The sequence below is a fragment of the Xyrauchen texanus genome, chromosome 30 (assembly GCF_025860055.1).
Source record: "Xyrauchen texanus isolate HMW12.3.18 chromosome 30, RBS_HiC_50CHRs, whole genome shotgun sequence".
Lineage (NCBI taxonomy): Eukaryota > Metazoa > Chordata > Actinopteri > Cypriniformes > Catostomidae > Xyrauchen > Xyrauchen texanus.
This window is the reverse complement of record NC_068305.1, coordinates 23,069,973-23,082,359: the sequence shown is the minus strand read 5'-3', so window position 1 is coordinate 23,082,359 and position 12,387 is coordinate 23,069,973.

The window sequence follows — 12,387 nt, the reverse complement described above, 5'->3', positions numbered from 1 at the left end:
TGCTTTAGTCTATGGCATCTCCTCACATGCTCTTGTACAGTAACACAGGCAATCACTAATAAAGCTTCATTAAAAAAAAAAAAAAAAAAAGTTCTTAGGGCAAAACATCCCATTTCAACATAGGCAAAATTAAATAAAAAATAACCAAATAATAAATTTTCTTCAGATTCTATCTGCAATAAAATTAATGCATGGAGCAAGGGAAGGGTATCCAAAGGATGATTTGTGTTGCATGTGACAGAAGAGGTAGTTGTGTCCTTATGAAAAATTAGACATATTAAGCCTTTAAAATAGTATATTTGTAGCAAAATTACAGATAAAAAAAAAGAAGTCCTTATAAGTCTTTTTTTCTAGGGTGGAGCACTGAGCTGAGATGTATTACGGTTTTTGCAGAAGCATGAGAAGCATGCTCACAGAGGTACATTTTGTGTATTGAGAGGCCCAGTGAAGATGTTGGTTACAGCTAAGATGGGTCTTGTGGTGCAGCTGCTCTGTTTGGCTCACTGTGAAGATGTTGGGTTCAACTGGGATAGGTCATGTGGTGCAGCTGCTCCGTGAGATTCACTGTCTAAAAGGAATTAAACACTGGAGATTCACAAAGTTGTTATGAGGCATTAAGTGCCACCTGCTTATATGGGGTGTTTCCAAAAATATATTGATAGCCAAATATGGCTGCAAGTTCCATCATTACCAACATAGTTCAATGATTTGGAAGGGTTTATAGAGACATTACTGAAGGAAAATACTGGACTTTCGAGTACTTATTTCAGCACCAATTTTTCATTTGGACAATTTTTCACAAAGACTTCATAAAAGTGAGAAATCACTAAGCAAATAATTCAGAGTTTTTAACTTGTATTACGAGTTTAGTGTATCAAAAAGGTGATTGGCTCTTTTACTTGAAAGGCGGGACTTCCTTTTCTACATTTGTTCCAATTTCTCCCATTCATTTTAATAGCAGTGTTCTGCCCATGCTAAACTGTCTCTGGTGCACATAAAAGGGACAGTCTCCGCACAGATTCTTTACTGCCTCCATGCTATGTCTGATTAGAATTAATGTTTCTTTTTACTTTCAGATCAACTAAACAACAAAATGAGTTGTGGTTGTCAGCGTCCATGCACTGGGAGCATGGGATATTGCGAATATCGAAGATGTGTGAAAAATTCACACTTGTTTCTCAGAAATGCTAACTGCTTAGAAATGGTTTGTTTTAATTTCAAGCACTTTTCAACAAAACAAGCCCATTTTCCAGGTATTCCAGTACTAACATTTCTAAAAGTTATAGTCAAGGACTTTAAGGACATTGTGCAAACAGCTCTCCACCTGAGGTTAAAAGCATAGTTTCTTGTTAGTTTTCAGGTGTTGGTGTTTTTGGAGTGATATCTGCCCAGAGCTTTTCTTGTCAGCATTTGTAAAAATTTTGAGAATAGCTGTTGCTTATAATTTTCTTCCTCCTCCATCAGCAATTAAAGTTGTCTTAAAATTGTGGTTTCCGGCTTCATTTTTAGTCACGACTTATATGACAGATAAACTTAACTAGATGATGCACTTAAGAAAAACAAACAAACAAGTACATCAAATTAAATCATCCTCATAGCCTTTGTATTTAAATTATTTGTAAAAAATAATTCAATCGTTCCAGATTTTGGGACCAGAAAAGGGCACCTTTTCCTTAATTGGCGCCTTTAGCCCCATTGTACCTTCCAATACAGCATATTCTGCATCTTTCATTCCATTATAGTCAAGACACTGCATTAGATCATTGCAACATCATTAAAAACAATGTTGAACAAACATGGTTTGAAGGACAGATGTGCTGATTTGCAACATAATTACTATGGTTTTGGGAAACTGGCTAGTTAATTTCTCCAACGATCGATCTATGATGATGAAGCAGTGAGCTAAGCCGTTGTATGTTAAACGCACCCCTGAGAGAGTGGAACACTACAATGAATGTGTCAGAATCTGACAAACTATTCAAGCATAAGCCAAAATTATGCACAATTATGAATAAGCATAATTATAAATATCATGTGACATTAATCAGATATCTGAAACAAGAGAGGAACTGCATTTCTAAAGTGGAAATACTTTTCAGTCCATGAGCTTAAAAACTTCAAAAACCATTAAGATTCTAAAAGAGTTCTTACTCTTCATGTCCTGCAGGATCTTTATGCGCTTTGCTCTAAGAGAGGCCATCTCTGAGGACACCTGACAACAGAAAAATTCATATTTTAATACATTATAGATCCTTGTTTTAATATAATTTTCTTACACTTGATGGCTACACAAAACATTGTCAGAAAACGGACTGCGGCTATACATAAAAACATATTGAGGGGGAAAACATGCGTTTATGTTTTTTGACTTACTGTGAACAAAACTGCTAGTCAATCAGAACAAATGAGGAATTTAGAAAAAAATATATATTAATTTAGGAAAAGCATGTTGTGTGGGCCATGGAAAACTTCCAGGCTTCTTACACATTTAATGATGAAAATGGCTTGTGATCAGGGGATCATGCACCCATTTTGTTTTTTGAGGTGGTTCAAAGGTCAGCCACTGCAACACCCTGTATAAATCCCAGGACATATTGTCACATACATTGTCAACAATTAAATGTACAACTGTTTGTCAATAAAAGAGTATCAGTAACGGTTGTATTTGGTTACATTTTATGTGGTGGAGTGCCACCTCATTTGTGCCGGCATATTCCATAAACAGCAAAGCAACAAGCGCATTTCTCCAAGAGTGGGTCATTTCTCTATAAGACAATTTAACCACTAATAGAACTAAATGTGAAATTTCTCACTCGTTCACTATTCTCTACACACTACAATGATTGCCACACAATGCACTATTTTAGGACATAGGGAGCAATCGATTAGATCAGCCTGTTCTTAAAAGTATAGTTCACCCAAAAGTGAAAATTCTCTAATGATTTACTCACCTTCATGCCATCCCAGATGTGTATGACTTCCTTTCTTCAGCAGAACACAAACGAAGATTTTTAGAAAAATATCTCTGCTCTGTTGGTCCTCACAAGAGAGACAGCATGCTCAAATCGCAGCAGCGGCATCTAGCAGCGGCACTTCTGGTGTCATGCTCAGATGCCGCTGACTTTACAGCATGTGTCGCTGTTTGTGGCTGGTGCCACTGAATTTAAAATGGAAGATGCCTCTGTATATGGATGATGCCAGTGAATTTACGAGGCATCTGCTGCTAATTAATAATTATGTCACTGAATTTACACTGCATATGCCACTGTATATGAATACAGAGTATTCCCAGTGATGAGAGAATAACATCAGTCAGGGCTGGACTCGTGATCCAGTGGCTGGCCGACGTACTTTGGGGCCGAATATGTGATACATTAATTTTAAGAACTGTAATGGACTATCAAGCAATTATGATGATAATACTAGGCCTAACAGTAGTATTTTGATTGTACTATACCTATAATTCAATATGATCATATTAAAAAGGCCTTTTTCTATTGACATACTTAATATTATTTTATAAGAAGTTTTTATTGCTATTATTTACAGGATGAGGTTCCTACATGCAGGTATAAAAAAATTACAAACATTTTCATTACCACAACCAATTCGAGGAGAGCTACTTTTTTTCCCAAGAATATTTGTCCTAGAATTTGATTGGCTGTTCATAGGTTACATTATGATTCAAATGCATTCAAAATTCACCAGAATGCAGGAAGTATCTCTGATACTCACATTTTCTTGGGGAAAAAGTCAAACAAAAAGTACAAATGTACAGCCATAAAAGCTTGGCCTGCTGTACTTTTGCTTCTGGACATCAGTTAATATTCTGCCCATGGTTTGAGCCTTATTGTGATGACTGCCAGCCACTGACCTGCCTCGGTTTGGGGCAGCTGCCAATAAATTGTGCATTCTATGAATAGGTTAATATCTTTTTAATAAAATATGGCAGTGTTTAAAACATTATCATATTAGGGGATCTACATTAATGCTATGCCCTTTACTTTTTTTTTAATTTTGACATTACAATTTTTTATTTCAGACCTTCAGCACAACACCAGCAGGTCTAGTGCCACAACCTGAAACACCATCTACAGGTACATTAGATAAAAGAGTGCAAAATGACAAGGTGTCAGAGGCTTTAAGCCTTGCTGTTGTGTGTATTACAGTTAGGATAAAACAGGGAGAAATAAAAATTTTTTAACATACCAGTTCTGTATGATGTTATTGCTTTGGCTTCCAGTTATTCTGAGTACACAGCCTATCTTAATATCTGTCTTTAAGTCATGTATTTTCCCACAGGATTTAAAATTGATATGCTGCCAAAATATGTTTCTTGTAAAGCCCTTGGATCCACTTCTGAAATTTGTAGGACATTTTATTTCACAGCATTAACAATACAATATACTGGTGTGAAATCTTAGTGAAACATTTAGGAAAGTTATTGACATTTTATTTATTGAAATAGAAGCTTGTAACTATATGAGGGATGAAGACTTGCTCAAAATTCCTGTTGTTGCTGGCATTTCTTCTGTATGTGGCTGTGAATGAATTTCAAATAAATAAATATATATATATATATTTCAAATATATAAATAAATAAATATATATTATATATATATATATATTTATCTCAGCAAAAAGAAACATCCTCTCACTTTCAACTGCTTTTATTTTCAGCAAACTTAACGTGTAAATATTTGTATGAACCTAAAAAGATTCAACAACTAAAGCCGGGTGCACACTGTACGATTTATAATAGGACTTTACGATTGTTTCTTGTTAGACTGAACAATCTGAATGCATTGATATCGCCATGGTACACTGTGCAACATTGTTATACTGCACGATATACATCGTAGCCGACTGTGGTCCCAATCGTCCCGATCATGAACGAAAATCATGTTACGGTAGTGTTGCGGAATAGAAGCGAAACGGAGAAATTTGCCCACCATGGAGGAGCATATTTTTTTCTCTCGCTCTGAAAGTCTGGACATCAACATTTCCATTGCTCCAATACCACACAACGACCATAGGCTAACATTTACAAGAAAGATGGATTTTGTCAACTGATTTTATTATGATGGGGCAAACATGAAGAAGGTTTCTTTCCAAGTGAATTGGGGTGCGAGAGAGGAGCGGAATACCTTATCCCGTCATAATAGCAGTCACAATATACGGCTACGATTCTACATTTCTGACACTGCCAGAACTTGAGGCCGAAGATCATCGCAAAGGCTGTTAATCGCCCGTCTGTGAACATGTCACACTGAACGTTGTGAGATTGCCTATTTTGCCCTGTGATGAGAGAAATCCTTTAGGATTCCCGAAATTTGTCTCAGACGGCAGAATCGTGGCCAAAATTGTACAGTGTGCACCCGCGTTAAGACACACTGAACAAGTTTCACAAATATGTGACTAACAGAAATGGAATAATGTGTCCCTGATAGGGTTGGGTATCGAGTTCAATACATTTTAGGCACCGACTGAATTGCCTCTAAACAATCGAGTATCAAAAAATGTCTTGTCGTTCGGTACCAAATTTCGATGCCTAAGGGGTTAATCTTGTCAACGTCAGTGATAAGCATGTAGCATGCTAGATGTGCCCAAATCTAAAAGTGCCGGTGATTGGCTGCGTTTAGGCATCAAGGAAAAACACTAGTTTACGCCAGTTACGCAGCTCACTCGTGAGGCTGTAGTGTGTAGGCGTCCCAACCCCTATAGATGTAAAAGATGTGGAAAAGATCAAAAGTGTGGCTACATTTCACCAACAGTGCACAATGTAATATTTGCGACAAGATAATTGCTGCAAAGACCGGCAACATGACAAATCTGATGAAGCACTTGATAGTGCACAGAATAAACATAAGAGCATAAAGTTGCTCCATCTTCGACTGCAAGAAGACCAAGCCAGTGTGGTCATCCTCTCAAAGTCCTGGTCCTCCAAAGTAGTGATGGCATAGTGGGCTAAAGCACATGACTGTTAATCAGGAGGTCGCAGGTTTGATCCCCACAGCCACCACCATTGTGTCCTTGAGCAAGGCACTTAACTCCAGGTTGCTCCGTGGGGATTGTCCCTGTAATAAGTGCACTGTAAGTCGCTTTGGATAAAAGCATCGGCCAAATGCATAAATGTAAATGTAAATGAATGCAGCGGCACTATGACTGGGACTGACAGGTAAAGTTAATGTTTAGCAAACAAACCAACAAACAAAATTGGCTAACTTGTAGTGGTACATGCTTGTGTACTTGTTAAATTAACCTTTCTGTGCGCGGTGAAAGTCCTATAAACTAGGACCTATGCAACGTTAGATATTGTTTGGATGTATGGTTATAGATAGCAAGCTAAATCGATGCTAAAAATGCTTTAATGTTGACAGTAACCGATCAAGTTTAACTCACATTAAACTAGTTATCTTGATAAACCGTACTTATACTTAGGGTTGGCTGAATTAACAGTTTAGCTTTCTTGGGGTTTTTTTTCCTCTTCACATAAATTTTATAGCCTCTGCCCCTGCTAACCCTGGCATGAGGAGACCAGAAGGAGAGGAGTCATTGAGTTTGGGGAAAAAACTACACAAACTGAAAAAATAAAACCAAAAGTTTTTAGGAGGTAATGTTTGTAATCTTGTTAAAATGGATTTCATAAAATTGGTATCGAAAAATATTACTGTTTAGGAACCGGTATCGAAGTCAAGATATTGGTATCGAAATTTTATCAAAAGTAACAGTCAGTATCTGGTGTGGCCACCAGCTGCATTAAGTACTGCAGTGCATCTCATATACTGCACCAGATTTGTCAGTTCTTGCTGTGAAATGTTACCCCCACTCTTCTACCAAGGCACTTGCACATTCCCAGACATTTCTGGGGGAATGGCCCTAGCCCTCACCCTCCGATCCAACAGGTCCCAGACGTGCTTGATGGGATTGAGATCCGGGCTCATCGCTGGCCATGGCAGAACACTGACATTCTTGTCTTGCAGGAAATCACGCAAAGAACGAGCAGTATGGCTGGTGGCATTGTCACGCTGGAGGGTCAGGTCAGGATGAGCCTGCAGGAAGGGTACCACATGAGGGAGGATATTGCCAGCAATGACAACAAGCTCAGTCCGATGATGCTATGACACACCGGCCCAGACCGGTGTCTTAGCCGTCTCACAGAACGGACATTGCAATTTATTGCCCTGGCTACATCTGCAGTCCTCATCCCTCCATACAGCATGCCTAAAGCAAGTTCACGCAGAAGAGCAGGGACCCTGGGTATCTTTCTTTTGGAGTCAGTAGAAAGGTCTCTTTAGTTTCCTAAGTTTTTATAATTGCCTACTGTCTGTAAGCTGTTAGTGTCTTGACGACCGTTCCACAGGTGCATGTTCATTAATTGTTTATGGTTCATTGAACAAGCATGGAAAACATAGTTTACACCCTTTACAATAAAGATCTGTAAAGTTATTTGGATTTTTACAAAATTCTCTTTAAAATAGTGTCCTGAAAAAGGGACGTTTCTTTTTTTGCTGAGTTTATAAACATATACGTACACAGATCAGCCGCAACATTAAAACCACCTGCCTAATATTGTGTAGGTCCCCCTCGTGCCGCCAAAACAGCGCCAACCTGCATCTCAGCACAGGTTCTCACCACAATTTTACAGCGCAAGTTACTGTAGACTTTGTCAGTTCGAACCAGTCTGGCCATTCTGTTGACCTCTCTCATTAACAAGGTGTTTTTGTCCACAGAACTGCTGCTCACTGGATGTTTTTTGTTTTAGGGACCATTCGGAGTAAATTCTAGAGACTGTTGTTTGTGAAAATCCCAGGAGATCAACAGTTACAGATATACTCAAATCTATGTTTCTTTGCCCACTCTAACCTTTTCTTTTTGTTTTTCTGTTTCAAAAATGGCTTTTTCTTTGCAATTCTTCCCATAAGGCCTGCACCCCTGAGTCTTCTCTTTACTGTTGTACATGAAACTGGTGTTGAGCGGGTAGAATTCAATGAAGCTGTCAGCTGAGGACATGTGAAGCGTCTATTTCTCAAACTAGAGACTCTGAAGTACTTATCCTCTTGTTTAGTTGTACATCTGGCCTCCAACATCTCTTTCTGTCCTTGTTAAAGCCAGTTGTCCTTCGTCTTTGAAGACTGTAGTGTACACATTTCTATGAAATCTTAAAACAATAACTGACAACGATTGACTGACTAACTTCTAGATAAATCTGTTTCTATTTTGCCATTTTTAACCTAATATTGACTTTAAGACATGCCCGTTTATTGCATACTGTGGCAACTCAAAAACAAAGACAGTGTTAAGCTTCATTTAACGAACCAAATAGCTTTCTGCAGTGTTTGATATAATGGCAAGTGATTTTCTAGTACCAATTTATCATGATTACTCAAGGATAAGGTAATGGGGCCTGTCTAGATTTGATCAAAAATGACTTTTTCCCAAATAGTGATGTGCTGTTTTGTACATCAGAAATGTCCTGACTATACTTTGTGTTAAAATGAATGCCACTTTGGTGAATTAATATTCTATATGTATCACTTGATATAAAACTAAAAAGTAATGAAAAACTAGCTTTAGTTTTTTTATATTATATATTTTAAACTAAAAAGAACTAACAAACAAAACAAAAACTGAAGCAAAAAATGTAAAACAAAATAGAAATTAATCATTAATTAATTAATCAATTATAACCTTGTTCAGAACTAATACAACAGGTGTGGGTGAGAAACAGATCAATATTTAAGTTGTTTTTTTTTACTCTAAATCTCCACTTTCACATCTGAAAGTCATATGTGGTGCCGGTTTAATTTCACTTTTATATCTGAAAGATAGTTATGTGATTTGTGTAGCTACAAAGGTCTGATCACCATTCACTTGCTTGCTTTGTATGGACTAACAGAGCAGAGATATTCTTCTAAAAATCTTTGTTCAGCTGAAGAAAGTCCTACACGTCTGGGATGGCATGAGGTTGAGTAAATCATGAGAATTGTAATTTTTGGGTGAACTGAACTGAATTAATAAAAGCTAAATGCCAGCAGAATAAAGTTATTTCTTTGAGATGGTCAATGACACGCAGCAGCAGATACGCATTATATAAAACACTGATTGACTGTTCCACAGTGCTCAGACATAGTTGGAAAATGTTAATGGCGCTGAAGTTGATTATATGTAAAAAATAAATATATGAAAAATAATATTAAGTTGATTATTAATACTTGCTTTTATTACCATAACACCACACAGGTTGGTGCTCAACCTACCCGTAAGCGCATTCTCCGAAGAAGCCACTGGACATCACGTATAGCAGAACACGTGTGACTCAATTGAATTTGGACTGAGATTCCTGCCACAGACATTCTTTTTCACATGCAATAATAATTTAATTGAATTATTGAAGGTACAAATAATTTTTTGAAAGTTTCAATAACCCATTTAAAATTCTCTAGGTTCAAAAATCTAAGGGGCCATGTGCCCCCTCAGTTTATTTTGCTGGTTTGTTTATTAACTTTTAATGCCATGCCAGCAACAAGGCTATTCACATGGCAAGCACAGGGTAAACAATATATACAATTTACAAGCTAAATGAGATTAAAACATGATACAAATTTTTAAATAAGTTCAGGTGATACCTTACTATCAGACAACGATTCATATTTAGAATCCAAGGCATTACAGTTCAGTAGGATGTGTTTGATAGTCAAAGCTTTAACAGGAAAGGCATAATTAAGGATTTTCACCCATCAGCAAAAACCAGAGCATGAGTCTTGAATGACCCAGACGGCACCTAGTGAACACAACTTGATCATAGCTATACTTGAATTTTCCCCCTCAGTTAGAATGGGCATGACGCCTCTGCTTGTGATGATGATTACTGGAGCAGCTATACATGTTACTGTATACCTGTTGTTTAACTGCTAGATGCTGCTGAACTTCTGCGTTTACGTTCTGCAGGGTGGAATATGCTTTAAGCAGCTGGTCACCTACATTCTCCAAAGAGCTATTGAGCTCATCTTCTCTCAAAGACAGTGTCATTAATTCATTCACGTGCTCCAAAAAACATAAACAAATGATAGTTAGTCCTCTGAAAGACTTCAATCATATGGACTTAATCATGTTTTAAGGTAGTACTGGTCAATTTGTTTTATGGGAATAGCTGTCAGTTTGTTGAATTATCAATAAAAGTTGACTGAAGATCAATTGGCACATAACTTTGTTAACATATTAAGTTTTGTGTGATAATGAGGACAATGACAGCAAATCCATCTACCATGTAATTAAGTTTGCACTTCCTCCCTTTAATACACAGATACATTTACAACACAATTTAAAAAAAAAGCTAATAAGAGCTAAAAGAAAAGTGCACACTTACGTGTTTTAGATGTTGTGTCATGAGTCTCTGGATTCAGATGAGTCGTATTTAAAATATCCTGGAAATTTATGAGCAAAACATTTTATACATTGGATTTCAGTTACTTGTTACAACTTCTCTCTAAAATTCTCATACCGTTTTTTTCCTCTTGGAGAATGTTTCAAAGCTGTTGTGATCCTCCGGTGTGTCATGCTCATTTGATTTATCTTTCTTAACCCATACAGTACAATGAGACTGAGCTTCTTTACAGATCTCTAAACTTTGACAATCGTTTGTATTGTAGGTTCCTGAAGTCCCGCTCTCAAACACCTTAACCATTGAAGTTACAGATGGAAAAGAGGCTCTTGGATCTTGTGCATTAATGCTTTCTCTAGAGGAAAATTGTGAAAGATGTTAAGGTGGTCTAAATGTCATACAAAAGAACTTCATCTAACATACATTTTCTTTTCTTGGCTTAGCTTATTTTGGTGACACGTTAACAAACTCACCATGTTTTTTCATAACTTTAAATCAGGTAAAGTATTTATTGATGGAGACAATTTTAGATCCAATAGTCTATGGCTTTTAATCAAATCATTTTTTTATTTTTTTTTATTGTTAACCATTTCATTTTTGTTCATTAAAACTATATTTATAAACTATATAAAAAAACAAACAATTTGCCTTAAAATATCATGTAAACGCTTCAGTCTGACAAATTTTCCACATTTTCCTGACAGTCCGATTTTTGTGAATTTGACCTAAAATACCAAGATAATTCGATTGTCACTTGGCTTCGGCCAGCATGTATACAGGTTTGTACGTTAATCGGACAATACAGCACTAAAGTGTGGTTCCGGAAGTAAAAATCACATTAATGTTTTCCATTGGGGAATTGATTATTAATGCCAACTTTCAAACATATGAAGACAGACCAACTGTGAGATTCATGGTTGTTAATCGATAGTATGCGTTTAAGTCATTAGTCCTTGTTATTACATCTTCATATTTTATTTTACATTTGTTTATTAGCTGAATTTCTGGAAGTATACCCTAACCATTATCTCTAAGGTAAACGGTCAACCAAACACAGAATTACAGCAAAGCAAACAAAAACAGCTATGCAGCGACCACCCACTCCTCCAATGATGCACTCTGAGGCAAATGAGTCAGACTCTCTTGTAAGAAATCACAGTCTACCTCTATGTGAATTTCACTCAACCCAATTTGTGCATACACAGCTTCAACCCAGATGGCTTAATTATCATAGAGACAAGCCAACATCATCCACACCTTTGTCACAACACATGGGTCTTCACTTTCTCAGAGACATCAAACAATTACTGCATGGGAATGGCTATGGGCCATCGAGAACCATCCCAGATGACCGGGCACCACAAATTTAGCCAAATCTAATTTACATTAGGAGCATATACTCATTTACATTATTCGCAACAAACTGTTTTTTCACACTACATAAAGGTTTGAGTGTACAATGTTCATACTTCAGTCTGACTCCGCTGAATCCAAAGTGCTTTGTGCACTTTGTCACTGCTACAGTGCAATAAAGACTTTAGCATCTTCAACCAAAGACCAAGATGTCCATTCTGTCCTTTGTGTATTTTTTTTCCTTACACCCTTCACTCTCAAAATACTGAATAAAATCAGAATATTTTTCAATAAAATCTAAAATATTGTTATTATACTTATAAGTAACATCTTTAATTCAACAGTATCAAACCCTCTCCGACCAAGTTTATCAAGTACACCTATAAACCTACTTATGCAATCATCTTATCAGCCAATCAATTTCTGTCCGCAGATTTGTCGCTTACTGGATATTTTTGGCTTTAGCCACCATTCGGAGTAAACTCTAGAGACTGTTGTGCATGAAAATCCCATGAGATCAGCAGTTACAGAAACAATACCAGCCCGTCTGGCACAAACAATCATGCCACTGTCCAAATCACTGAGAACACATTTTTACGCATTCTGATGGTTGATGTGAACATTAACTGAATCTCCTGATAATCTGCATT